The 14,729-nt window shown below is 38.5% G+C and overlaps 1 protein-coding gene across 1 annotated transcript in view; it reads right to left on the bottom strand.

Moving 5' to 3' along the window:
- The window catches only part of LOC117230410 (protein neuralized), a 113,681-nt gene that overhangs the window by 98,289 nt on the left and 663 nt on the right, over positions 1 to 14,729 (bottom strand). The window lies entirely within an intron of this gene.

Genomic DNA, 14,729 nt, shown 5'->3' with positions numbered 1-14,729 from the left:
ATAATATCTAATTTGGATATTTCCAATCTCGGCATTTTGATATTTCATGAAAATTCATGGTAAACAATCCTCTTCTATTTACATAACGATCAATTACCAAATATCACCATCAACCAAGAAATGAATTTCTTCGATAAATGACTACTTTCTACGTTCCGAAAAAAGCAAACAAAGAGAACATTAAAATATTATATCTAGAGGAAGCAACGATTGTATACTTTCGAAAATATTCTAGCGCAAATTCTAACTTAGAATGGCAAACTGTCGATGTCTCTCTGCCTCCAAACTGTTCTTGCGAATCGCTCTCTATAAACCGGCTGCCAACGCGAACCCTCGCGCGTTTATTTCCTGAAGAGGGAAAGGAAAACGACGTCGAATCCTTATTATTGCCGAGTGAATATGAAATCCAACGCAATCTGGGCCGATGCACCCTTTCGTAACACAATGCGCGGACGTCCACCGGGCCTTGCACACCCATGAAGTATCCTCCTTCATTCGTTGTTCTTTATTTTCATGACGAACAATGCTAGAAACGATCGAGAACGATTTTGAGAAAGATTTTGCATATGGGCGTATGGTAAGTAGCCGTGTAGATGAAATTTGTCTAAGTCGTCTAAGGAACGAACAATTTCTTTCAAACAACAGCCGATGCTGGATTTGTAAAATTGACAAAATTTAACAAATTATGGGTTTGAATTATTAGCATTCGAAGATTTAGAAAATTATGAATCTGAAACTATATTTATTTATTTTTTCTTTTTTATAGAATATCGCTAATTTTTTGATAATAGATACGTATCATATTACAAATTCATCGTCGATTATTATTCTTAAGCAGCGACGACAAATCCTGCGCGAGAAGGATAAAGAAGCATTTGCGATTATATTTCGCTCGTCGAGTGCAAACATCGTGTACGAGGGTGGAAATGGTCGCGACGACAACGATCAAGGGGTTAACTCGAGCCATTAGTACTTGTCCAGAAGGGACAAGTGTTAAATTTCCCACTGTTTGTTCCAACAACTTTGCTGAGTCGATGAGTTATGACATTTCTAATGTGTCTACGTATTCAACCGAGCCACAACCCTTCCCGTAGGGCGATACTTCCGAAAAAAATGTTGCAAAAAATACACAAAAACTACAGAACCCCGAGTATACGGCTGACATCTGGATACATTTCTCAACGAAGATGCCGATCGATAAAAGCAATCGGTAAGTATCAGTAAAATGAGCCCAAGGTAATAGCATACAAAATAAGTAACATATTTAACACACGTACATACTATTGATTCAATTTTCACAGTTCGTTTTTCGTATCACATCGATTTTTATGCTCATTACTGGCATCTATACATTCTGTTCTAATCACTGTTTTCAACTTAATTGTTATTGCAGTATCGTATAAATAACACGTCGTTCTATCAAACATATTAGTTTGTATATTATTAATTGTTACTATTACTATCGTTTTGAGTAGGTAGTATAATTCTCGCACCCTATTTTCTTCGTTAGCTTTACATTAAAAAATAAAAAACTTCACATTATTGTCGGTTTAAGACTAAAATATTCCAAAAATAATCGATTTTGTGATTTCCGCGAAACTTGACTGTAAAGGTGAATTATTTCCTACGATACGTGTGTCGTAATTGTCAAATGAAATGAAACTACATATCATCCCTTAACAAGAAAATATTACTACGATTAACGAAAAACTGTATCATACTTTTTCTTAATACTAATCAATACTAATACACTCATTAGCGCCGATAAAAATTATCAAAGAAAGGAAACATTGTATACTGTCGCATAAACGACGAATAAAATTCGCACAACAAAAGGGAGGGAAAGAATCTTCTCTAAAATGAAATGTCGCGCAGAAGATCGAGCGGAACGACAAACTGTAGCCCATCGAGCGAGTTCACGGTTATATCTCGAGATGAATGCGCCTGTGGGGAGGTTCCGCGAGTCCCGTTCAGACGAAACGGTCGCGTTTGAATCCTTTGACAACGGGGTAAGCATAATTCCGCTCCATCCACCGCACGAATTTTCCTCCAAGAGCCGGCAGCTCAAGTTCGTCGAAGGGTGGTTTCTATAATTGCGAGGGTTGCCCATCGTGCTCCCTTAACGAGGGATAAAAGTCTTTCTCGCGGCAGTGTTTCGCCTCTTTTCTCCCCGCGAACGTGCGTAGACCCTGTCTTTCACGCGCCAGTCGAACGCTGGAAACTGACGGCTTAATTGCGCCAAAAGGGTGGACTCGCATAATTAATCGCCAGCAGGAATAAAGGACCGCGCCCCGTTTCGAACTTTCGGGGTGCTTTTCCATCGATTCGTTCGAAAGGAGCTGCTGCAAGCGTTCGTTGGACATTTACATTACGATTTACTCTATCGTTTGTTATATATAAAGTACGATCGTTGGAAGAGTTGCTAAGAGCTTAGGATTGATTAGATCGATTGTCAAAGTAATTAGGCAAAGTTTATTTATGAAGTGATGAATAAAGAGTAAGATGTGAGTAAGTAAATGTTACGTAGAATCTGTGAGGTGTCGCGTGTGAGACCAGAAACCTCTCGAAACTAGAAGGCAGAAGATAATAAACGTGTAATGTTCGACACGTTTTATCGCTTAGTTCAAGTTTCTTTTCAGTTTTCAACAACGAAGCATATGTGGAATATCATAATATATGAATATGGAATACAAGTGTTTCAAGTAATAACTCGAACAATGTAATATAAATATCGTCAAAATATTAATGAAAGTATTGTTAATATATTCTTAATATACATTCTATGTTTTCATATTAATTATGTACTTGAAAATAATTTGATTCGTGGTATTTTTAACGTAGATTAATGCGGATTATGGTAATACATAGGCTGAGACTAGGTGTTCCAAAGTAGAGTTTCCATCTTTCTTAAGACGCTCTTCTATACTACAATTTTGTTGCATTTCATCTTTCCATCATATCAAGAAATCACTAAGACGTCCACGGTATACTTTCAAGTATCGCTCGTCCACAAAGGTACTGTACATATGCAAACAGCTACAATATTCTTCAACCAGTTAACAATTAACAAAGACATTTTCAATGAGAAAAATCTCTTCATCGCACGAAATCTCACAAAGAAAGATGAAAATTACAGAAACAAGATTACAAACAAAATATATAAATTTCACTTTCTACCTGCAGCTTCCACGACGATTGGATATCACGTTTTTGGTTTTTGTATCGCGTAACGAGCTACACATTTGCGTCTTCGAAACGTTGGAGCGAGAGCGCAGCTCGACCGCCTCTCGAAAAACCAAAAGCGTGCCAAAACGTGTAAACGAATGAATTGATTTATTCGAAAGGAAGAGATATTTTCGACGTTCTTCACGATAACGATCATCTAAGTAGACTATTCTGTTGTTTGCTACGGTCGAGTGGAAATGGCGCATTCTCGCGACCATCAAAAACGGAAACCGCGAGACAGCGATCCGCGAAACGGCGACACCGACGCGGTTACGGGGAGGGGGAGGTTCCTAAACCGTCGTTCCCCTCTTAAAATTAATCCGCGAGGGTTGCAAATAGCCTCTTTGACGAGCGGCCAATTCTCTCGCGCGAATCGCGTGGATGCCACTCCCTGCGTACTTTCGCCTATTCTAACGAGGAGAAGACGGAGAAGAGGAAACGAGAAGAAAGAAACGCAGACGGACAAGACCAGACCAGTGGTATAGAAACGAATTTTACACGCCCGAACAATCTTTCTCTTCCTTTGAGCAATTTTTTCCCGCGTCTATTTTCGTACAGCGAGAGTGCGTCTAGATGTGTTTAGGTGTGTTTGAAACGACACAGATAACGTTAAACATTTATAGAAAAATGTCAGAAACGTAGTGTAGACAGATTAATCGATTCTTCGGTAGATTATTTCAGAGATCTATTTTAGTATGGTAAAGCGTGTAGAAATAACGTTAATCGTTTACGTTTATGGAAAAACCTAACAAACGTAGTGCGATAGATTATTAATTGATCCTTTATGCGCGTCTATCAGCGGAGGAATAAAACGATAGATGTAGACAGGATTATTACTAACCACTTAGGGGATTTTGTAAACAATTATTTGAAACGTTACGTTCCTTGTAAAAAGTTTCAGCGCTGGATATTGTTGCGTGACGTCTTTGTAACAATTGCGTTCCATGCATCGCGTCTGACCCCATTCAAAAAGCATTCGCCTCGATCTTATCCTCCCGTTAACTAGAGTTCGATTCGACCGAGAAAAGTTATGTAACAAAAGCGAATTTAAACAAAGTAAAGGTTAGAACAAGTTGGCCAAAGTTTGATCATCGTAAGAGACTATCAACTTGTAATAAAGATACACGAAATTGTAACGCGTATACTGTAGGAATAACTACTTTTTAAGGAAGCATCAAATCTTTCGAGTCGTCTCGTGTTATCAGGAATCCATAGAAACTCTATTCGATGTTCCTAAGACAAGTAACAAAAGTATCAAATTCGTTTTCATTCGTTTCTTCTCATTTCACAAAATCCGCATTCGATATAAGATTTATGAAACGTGGTAGATACCATTTTTCTCCTATCGTAACAAGAAGGAATCTCGTCAAAATCTACCAAGAAAGCCCACCCTTCCCTCTCGATATTCCTAAAATAAGTAACAAATAATACATCAAACTCATTTTTGCCGGATTACGAAACAGCAAATTCTTACCTTGCTACGTCTCTCTTCCATAATACAAATCGATATCTGATCGATAAAAATGCTAGTCAACGCGTTATTTAGCCAAAAGTCTCTTCCCACTAAAATGCCGCTAAAAATAAAAAGCGATAATAAAAATAATTATTTTCTTCAAGACGATTTCAGCCCAAAGGAGAAGGAAAATTCATCGACTGCCTGTTTCGGACAAAATCGAGATACAAACGATATGATGAACGAAAACCTGATCCTATACCAGTGTCTGGTGGAGGATAAGACGAGGAAACTGGCTTCGATGCCACGAGAGCGACACCGAACACGGGGCCCCCGATGAGAGTAGCCGCAGTTCGCGCCCCGTGGCACGAGAGGAACCTTTTCCAATTGACGTCATAGACGCACTCTTTTGCCCTTTTTTACCTCCCCCTTTCGTCCTCGCTGGCCCCACCGACGTCGGTGCAACGGGTTAAGAATACAGCGTGGCGGGATTACTTTCGTCCCGTGTGTTGCAACGTTCTGCACTGGGAATAGCCGGTGGCCAGGGCTGAATTAACAGCCCGCTATCGAGACTATATATCCGTGTTTTGTGCTCCTCCTCGAATTCTACGCTCTCAAAATTCCACTGCCTCCCTGGCCAACCCCGGCTTTCCGCGCGCTTTCATCTCTCTTTTGCCATTTTTATTTCAAAACTTTTCGACCGGTTTCCCGTTCGATGCTATTTTTCACTCGACCTGCTCCACGCCGCGAGGATCTACGACCCTTTTTCACGAGGTCTATCGCGTCTTTTTCTCTGCCACATCGTCTAAACTTTTCGTTTATTTCTGTTCCTCGACGAAATTCTCCTGTGTTCCTCTTAATTCGCCATCCTTTTACAGCCGCGTTAATCACTGCAACGCGTTACTGGCGATGATTCGTCGTCAGTCAGATATCACCGATTACGTGTTACAATTTCGTGAGAAACATTGCTTCTTTTCTATTATAAATATCTCGGTAGTTCCACAGTTCTAAATTTCAGTCTTATAAGATATCTTTCGTAGAGCAAGGTTTAATATTAAAGTATAATCCAGCGGCAGAAAATTGTGGCAAAGGTGTATGGGAGAAGGTTAGTCCATGTTAGTTCTCGTGTTTCGCATACCACCTAACGTTCGAATAAAAATTCCCAGTGTTTCACGCAACCGATTAATCGAATTCATCGCTCATTCGGATTCTCAGTCTCTTGTATATAACAATTTCTATATTTCTCACTTTTGCGTTGCTTCATTATCGCCTATTTGTATTTGCAAGAATTAAAATTCGCCTATCTAAAATAGGATCGTTCTTAACAATCCTTAACTTCGCAACTGTGCAAATTTCTGATCGAAAGATTATGAATCACCACGGTATACAGCTAATATCGCGATAAAATAACTGTTGAACGCGGTATCGGAGGATGTTAAAACAGTGGCGTGGAGGAAGACACGCAGCAGACGGAAGTGGCAGACGGCTGCGAGGACGATGGCCCATACGAACACGGAAATACGTGGTGATGGCATATGCATAGTTGAAGCACGCGACCAGTACACACGTGTCTCTATGTAAAATACTGGCTCACGTGTGCAGCTATCTCAACACGGTAGATATTTCTGGGTGCGAGATACCACAGTTCTTTATACCGATGTATCCGTCTTTTCACATTATCGTACGCTCTCTGCTCGAGTTCGTGCGTGAACACGCACGAATTAACACGCATAATGAATGTATTATATATTAACACGTGGAATATACACCCTTGACATTAAACGGTAGAATATTTAATGAAAGATCTTGGACATTTAGACTTGTTGGACATTTTTTTGCTAACGGTAACAAATTTTGTGATGAAACGATTAAACTTCACAAACACGTGGTACAATATATCGGCTTGTGCGAAACGTTTCTGTCGTTTTATAAGGAAATAATAGACGCACAATGTTTCTTGTTTTATATTAGTTTATTGAATTATGCACGAACGTAATAATAGAAATATACGAAATAGATCATACTTAATTGAATAAAATAATATAAAACAGAAATTGTTGTACATCTATTATCACCTTACGAAACAAAAGAAACTTTTCGGACAACCTAATAACAGTACGATACATGTGAGTATAATGTGGATAACTTGTGCAAAACGTTTGGAAAATTGGAATGAAGTTTTCTTTATATATATATATATAGGTATTATTCTATTCGATTGCATTTTAATCAGATTTTGTTAAACGGCGTTATTTTCTCGGAGAGAAGAAAACCTGTGAAACTTGGTTTCTATCGCAGAGATTTTCGCTTAAAGTTCCTTTGATTTGATATTTGTTGCGAGAGTAATTCTATTCAGGGAGATTTAAGAGGATGTGTTTGACGGTAATTTGACAATTGCAGATGTCGCACACTGATGAGTTAGATTTTGGGATTAGATATGCGTGTGTGAGTCTGGCGTGTCCAATTCTAAGTCTGTTTGATACAATCTGATGTCGATGACCGACGTTCCTGGTAACTGGGTCCTGGTTAAAAATTCAACGTTGATTTCGAACACATACGAGGCTGCGGAGTTTTTCCATACGTTACGGTTTCACGGCAAGTTGCTAGATTTTTGTACATTACAATTACGTAGGTCAATTTAGAAATTTGAAATTGTACGCGTTCTTTGCATGTTCATTTCCTCAAAAACACATGTTCCCTGTCGATTAATAGCAAACTTCCTTTACATGCAATATGTGTTGGAGAAATCATGGCGAGCTTAACGTTGCACGCAGGAAAGTAAAAGCTAACCGACTAGATCAGAACAATTCTTTCAAAATTCAAAGATACATCGATTCTTACGATTATTTTTCAGACATCGAACTGTAACAATCGCAGACTTAATAAGCGCGATTTAAACAAATTTTTTCGCAGCCATGAAAATGTCCACGAAATTTCTCACTCGTTTGCCGAGACAACAGCCAGAAAGTGATTCGATATCTGGTAACACGAAACTAATCAGTGACCCGCGAATTACGCCAACACTTGATTGTTTCGATGTTCTGTCCAGTAGCCGGAAGTGGCGCTAAATTAATCCGGTGCCAGTAAATAAATAAGACTAGCAGCGGCTCGTGAATGGTTCAAGTCGAACCCGCAATCGTACAGCCTGGAACCGTTTTATTTCTGGTTACTCGCTTGTGTGTAGATTCGTCTGTTTCGTTTCTCGTTCAGTCGAAGTGACGCTCGATCGGAATCATCCGTCAATAAACTACATCCGTGCTCGTGCCATCGCGAAATACAGCTCGTTTCGACTGTCTGTTCGAGAAAAAGGTCACGCTTCTCGGCTGTGTAGGGCGTGGAATATATGATCGTTCGTTTTACGAGCAGAACGTCTCGTTTATCGCGGTTTATCCATACGAATTTGGTTGTTGTCGCAGGTTTATATCATTCGGTTGGCATCCACACCTGCTTGTATTTCTACGTTTTTTTCTTCCATGACTGTCGATAAAAATAAATTTAACGGCGAAACGCGTGGTTATCGTGGCTGTTGTATAGTAGCGTAGAAATTAAGGTTCTTTAAGCATCACGATGGTGGAAAAATTTGCTTAATTCTTGCTCTTTTACTTTCCTTTCGGAAAAATCGTGGTTATTTTCGAAACATAGTCTTTTCTTACGATTAACAAGGTTCTGTATGCTCGCGATCGAATCTAATCTGTAAATCGTCATATAATTTCAATTTCGAGAAGCGAACAATGCGTGTGCATCGATTCAACGCGATAATTCATTGCTTAACGCGATGCAATTTTGCAAACGATTAATTGCCATCCTTCGAAATTACACAGAATCTAAATCCCTCGAAAATATTTCAGCTAATTTGTTCGCGTGTTTTCCATGACTCGGTTAAAGAGTCTCCAGATTTCTATCGATTCCACGCATTATTGAATTCCTATTTGCGTTAAAAGTAAAATAAAACAAATTTCACGATTTCCAAGTACGTAAATTGATCGACCGTCTCCTGAAACCTTAAATTTCCCAGGCATCTCACCCAACAAATCGCACGTGTTTCCTGCGATCCACCGACAGTTTCCAAATTTCCATCGATTTTACAAAGTGCCACGAACCTCTACCTGACAATGTCTCTCGAGTCACAAAACGGCTGACAAAGGTCGTCGCTCAAGCGACTCTTGCGCAACGAAATCTGTTTCTCTATTTTTTCCCTGGCAACCTGGCTTTAAACCGCGCACAACTGTTTCGCAGATTTTCTTTTTCCCCGGTTGCACAGAAGGACGGTAAATACACGAGCTTTAAAGGCGATTCATTGTGCGACGCTTCGGCCTGAGATCAGCTGGGCCAAGACGCGTGGGAGGATCCCTCTCGCAGCTTAGATTTATAGATCGTCTTTCTCTACCCAAGAGATGTTGGCGAAACGAAAACATCGCCGTGGATCTGGGAAACTCGACGATCGAGCGGGACAACGCTCGAGATTGTGCAAGCCACGCGAATCTCGTAACGAAAACGTCATCGGCCACCAGACGATTCCGATTAGCCAGAAACGACGAGCTCTTCGAGACGCTTCATGGCGTTGATACGGTTGATGGAGTTTTCACGAAATTGAAGGAGCACGGATTTTTATGTGTTTTTATACCTTTACGAACATTACTAATTAACGAATGGGATTCAGGTAGAAATTTGTTTCATCTGTTCATGTGTGTTGTAATAAATATTTTGGATATTTTAAGTATTATGTGGATCGTGCGCATTTTTGCACCTTCAATTTCCCATGAACATTTAAAAATCCGCAGTCTAGAAAACAGAATTTTATTGACGTTTGATTGATGATGAACAGAGGTCTGAAGAAATTGTATTCGAAAGGATGCGTAGGCCGAGAATTGTTATGCATTTATGGAAAATTTGCAGAATTTACAAAATTTCTCAGAATGCTCAAAATGATCCAAAGCATGATGATTTTTGCTTCTATATAGTCTTGATAGGTAAACCAATTTTTTATTCGTTGTATATCGAAAATAAGAAACGAAAGCTATGAAATACGAACGAGTCTACTCATAACTGGACTGCAGGATTTGATATATTTATGGGAAATTTTAAGGTACAAAAATACACACAGTGGACGTAATATGTACATAGGAATTAGATTAGTCATTATAATATTCACCGCGTAAAACAATTTCGTTTCTTCACTCGTATGTATTTAAAAAAATAAAAAGTTGCATAAATATCCGCGGTATTATTTAAGATAAAATATGGAGATCGCAGAAAGAACACGACGAGTCTATTTGCATTGATTTTCTAACTTGAACGCTACTTGTTGGTTGGACGACAGTATATGCATAATTTAATTTTCTAAATGGATAAACTAAGTTACCTCTGACACGAAAACGTATGCAGTTCTCATCGATCACGAATCTCGAACGAACTTCTTACTTTGTTTCCTCGACTTTACGGTCCACCCAGTAACTGTAAAACTTCTTTTCGTAGTTAATAACCAAGTTTTCTGAAACTCCTGTGTGCATTTAATTTCCCTCGCCAAGTTTTCGAACTCTTGCGTAACTGCGCGCTCCAAGAAATATGAAAAATTTGCTATTACGTGATTCCTTCGTTAACGATTGCATAAATAACAAAAAGAAAGTTTGCACATTTGCATGAAATCTGACGAACCTCGGACGATCGACATATTCTAAATGCAATTCAAAACACTATACCGTAAGAATGGAAAACATAAAATTACGCGATTAACATTCCCTTCTGAAAGAAACATAGTAAGCACATAATTTAGCCAGTGAAATTTCTATTCATCTTTCTCGAACGTATTTCTAGCAACAAGTTACGTGCGATATTAAAAACTCTACAAAAACTGAAAACCAAGTTCTAATTCAAATTGACCAGACGTCTATCCATTTACGTGTTTCCATTAATTAATCTCCAACATAAAATATCCAACACGTTATTTCTATTACATAATTGTATTACCGCTATGATACAATAGGAAAATGGTTTATTATAGAAACACGAGTGCGATGAAATGAAAATAACGAGCTTGACAAAACTCTTCAAAATTCTCATCTACACGCCACACATCACAAAGTAACAAAATTCTCGGAAACGGTAATGTCAACCGAATCCGGCAATGTTGCAATTTAAAATTCTCATCCGACGTCGAGGTTTTCCTAAAAATAGGAAATGTCCTAGAAGCCAAGACATCTGAACGAGAAGTGTATTACCGCGGAAGGTTAAAAAAAGTCTTCCATTACTTGTTGCTTATCTATAAATAATCCAGTGGCGGCAAAATTACTCGGTGCGCAACACATTCGCCCCGCCGTCGGTTTTCCCGCACAAGTCGGAATTAAATTTCCAGATTCATTAGCCCCTGTGGCGTGTCTCGTGACGCACGAGACGGTTCTCTTTTCTCCCTGTCTTTCCTCGGCTCGCCCCGTTGTTCCCTTTCTCTCCTCTTGCCACTTCAAAATGGCCACACGCAACCGGCATAGCGTCTTCTGGTATAAATACATATGAGAACTGGGTCGCTGCCCTGAACCCCAGTCGCTGCATCGTCTACGAGTTTTCCTCCGTCGTTCCCCGGAAGTTTTACCTTTGACCTCGTACACGTCGCTACGTTTCCGCTCGTAATTAATCAATCGCCATTCGCGAACGTAATATCGATTACGTTAAAGAGACGACTGACACTCTTTTCAAATTGCTGCCAATTTCCTCGTTTCCTTCATTCGTCCATTTTCCTGCTTTCGTTCTGAAACTTTCGAATTAGTTAAAAGTTTTTAAACGATATACGAGTTCGCTATGATACTCGGATTTTCATATCTCGATCTCGTTTTGATTTTAGAAAAAGGAAGAGAATTTCCGATGCTTCGAGAGGATGTTTATTTAGCGTAAAATCGAAACCAGCCATCGCGTAGATACCATCGATAACAATTTTCCTATATTTTAATCCGAACTGAGGATATCCTTTAACGTTGCAACGATACAATTGCAAATCGAAAATGACGATAAGAACGCGACAGGGTTAAGAAGTATTAGAAGATTAAGAAATTTGAATCGCCTGTTTTTTTTTCGAAAAATTCGCGCACAGCTTGAGAACTGCTTCTGCGTTCCCAGAAACTTCTAACGAAACTTCGAACAAGTTGAGACTGAGCAAGAGGAGAATGGGCACTTGTATTTTCTTTAAAACAGATACAAGAATCTCGTAGAAAAGTTTCGGTTTTCTCGGGAAGCTACACGCGTACAGATGCAAAAAGTGGATTTTATCGTTCGGTGCTTCTTTTTTATTTATTTATTTACATTTTACAATTTGTCCAGTAGGACAAAAAGTGGATGATGCGAGGAAAGAGAAACGTCACTCGTATCTTTTCGAAAAATCGCTAGATTTTCCTGCGGATCCACCGTGCTTCGAAAGATGCAACGAGAAAGAACGATCACTCGTGCCTCGTGCCGAAAACTAAACGAAACTAAAAAGTGGAAACTACGATCGCCCGTACCTTGCGCAAAAATGTTCTCGGAGATTCAGAAAACCAATTCTGAGAGTTTAAAGTTTCTGAGAATAAATCCACCAAGAAGAAACCCACGAAGCCACGAACAAAGAATCGTACGGAATAGACAAACTTTTCTCAGAAATTCATCCTATCCAATTGCATAAAAACTGCAAAGAATCCAGAAAAGATTGAAAAGCCATCGTTTGGGCTATTCCGATAGTTAAATCGACCGGTTCTATCAGTTTTGGTCGCGTGACGTCTATTAGATTAATATAACAGCGGCGCGTTGGCTACCACAGAAGGATTTCTTGGACCTGGAGAGTCGCGGTTTTACGGCTCCGAATCCCGAGAGCCGTGTGTCTGCCATATGACAATAACATCTGTGGCCCACGCCAAGCTATACCTTGGGGTACCTGTGTTTCAAGCCACTACCTCGCATAGCATCTTGCAAGCCAGAACCATCGTACGAAATGAAATCGAAAGGTGTTGCCGGTTTGCTGGTACCGATGGACGCGCGGCAAGAAACGCAGCTGGCAAAATATTTGTACGGAAGGGAAACGTCTCGTCCGCCGATCCTCGATTAATTAACAGAGCCGGTGATCTGTTTGTACGGATGATTCGCGTGAAAACAGGGAATTTTGTGCGGTGTTGGACGAAATTGCCAACTTCTTTAGAGAGGCGATACTATTTTAATAAATTGTCAGAGTGTTAATTAAGTATATAATACAGTTGCAGTACTCTTTCTCTGTAAAAGTATTTATACGGGATATTTTTAGGGTAAGTGCAAAATATTGTATAAAAATTGAGAGACATTAAAGAATGAGAAATTTTTTAAATAAATCAACGATCATGACTAGTAATCATCTATACGTACACCTGCGTTCTACATAAACGATATACAATTTAATGATATGTGATTATTTAATTGCGGCTATTTATGCAATTTTATCGTAGGTAGAGGTTCGTTTCAGCTGCTGGATATTTTAAAGAGACATTGCCATTCTTTGGATATTTTATATTGTGTAATGGAACATCAAATTTCTCACGAATGCGTAAATATCCGTAGACTATATAGGGTGTGCATCTAATTGTTCATTTTATATGTAGAGTATGGGTAGATATATTGTTGTGTATATGTTCGTACTTCATATTTTACTTTTAAATATGAGATATTATTTGGTTAATGAATTCGCCGATTCCCATATGCTTTTATTTGTAATATGTCCAGCTGCTGTATGCATTATAGCAAGAACAAGTTTTTTATTTGATCGTAACGTGTTCTCGTTGTTTTCCTATTTCATTATTAAGATAATTGGACAACGATACGATGCTTTGTTGATTTTTCAACGCATACTGCTTCGCCGAATGCGATGAAAATATCTGGATAACTCATTTTCCACGAATACTCGTCACAAATAATGAAAGCTTAATCGTTTAGTTATCAAATTAAAGAAAACACAACTAAGAATTACATTAGTCGCAACTTAAAGAATTTAATTAAAAAGTTATGACAAATGTAATTAATATACTAAAACAGATTATATATCAGTAACATATTAACAAAGAATTAATTCAAAGTACATATAAAAAGACTAAATGAAAGAATTAAAAGTAATTGCTTTATCTTTTTTATTAATTTAATTAAATAATTCTTTCCGAAACCAATTACTATACTCTTCGTATTACTCATACCGTTGTTAATATTTTTAAATAAAGAATTTAAATTTTCCAATAGTACAAAATAATATACTTTCATCATTACCGACGAGGTAAATTGCGAATGTACATACTTCGAAGCAGATGTCGCCTACCTACAGCCTATTCGGATGATCGGTCGATAAAAAAGGAAAATATATTAGCTAATCTGGAATTTAAGAATTAATTGTGTATTTTGTTAAATTATCAAAGGATCTGATCAATTATAATAATATCTAAACTATCTATTTTCTTCCACATATTTCTTCTCGTATATCACTTCGGCTATTAAACTATGCCAATAGTAATTAAACACTCAATCAAGTATTTACATATATTTATATTATTACGCAACTGAGCTTCTACACTGAGCAGATATAATTACCACTATGTATAGTAACATTTCATTAAAAAAGTACGACACCTAAAAACTACAAAAGTCATTCATGTTCTACGGTTATAAACAAACTCTGTTGGCTGTTGGTGTTGGTCTTCAAACGACTCCATATCTATGGAAAATTACATAAAGAATTCCGATAATTCATCGGCAATTCGACCGATTTTAACAATGGAAAAAAACAAATGCATTGTTGATATCCTGAATGTACGTGCAGTCATAAAATTCATAAACCGATATGATTGGCGAGAAAGTATCGAACTGGCCGATCAGCTGAATTTAAAAAAGAACGCTATGGCGATAACGATCGTTTTGCGCACATTCAACCACTGCGGCAGTTAAATCGACAATCAATGACGAGCAAACGGTATCATCGAAACGAGGAAAAGAAATATCGGAAAATGAAAGCACGACGATGGAAAACATCGAGATGTCACGTAACGCGGTGTCACGATAAAGCCGAGAGACGATTCCGCGA

This window comes from Bombus vosnesenskii, unplaced genomic scaffold, assembly GCF_011952255.1.
Source record: "Bombus vosnesenskii isolate JDL3184/JDL3185 unplaced genomic scaffold, Bvos_JDL3184-5_v1.1 scf7180000013267, whole genome shotgun sequence".
NCBI lineage: Eukaryota > Metazoa > Arthropoda > Insecta > Hymenoptera > Apidae > Bombus > Bombus vosnesenskii.
Note: the sequence above shows the minus strand (reverse complement) of the source record. Positions and strands in the feature narration are given on the sequence as shown.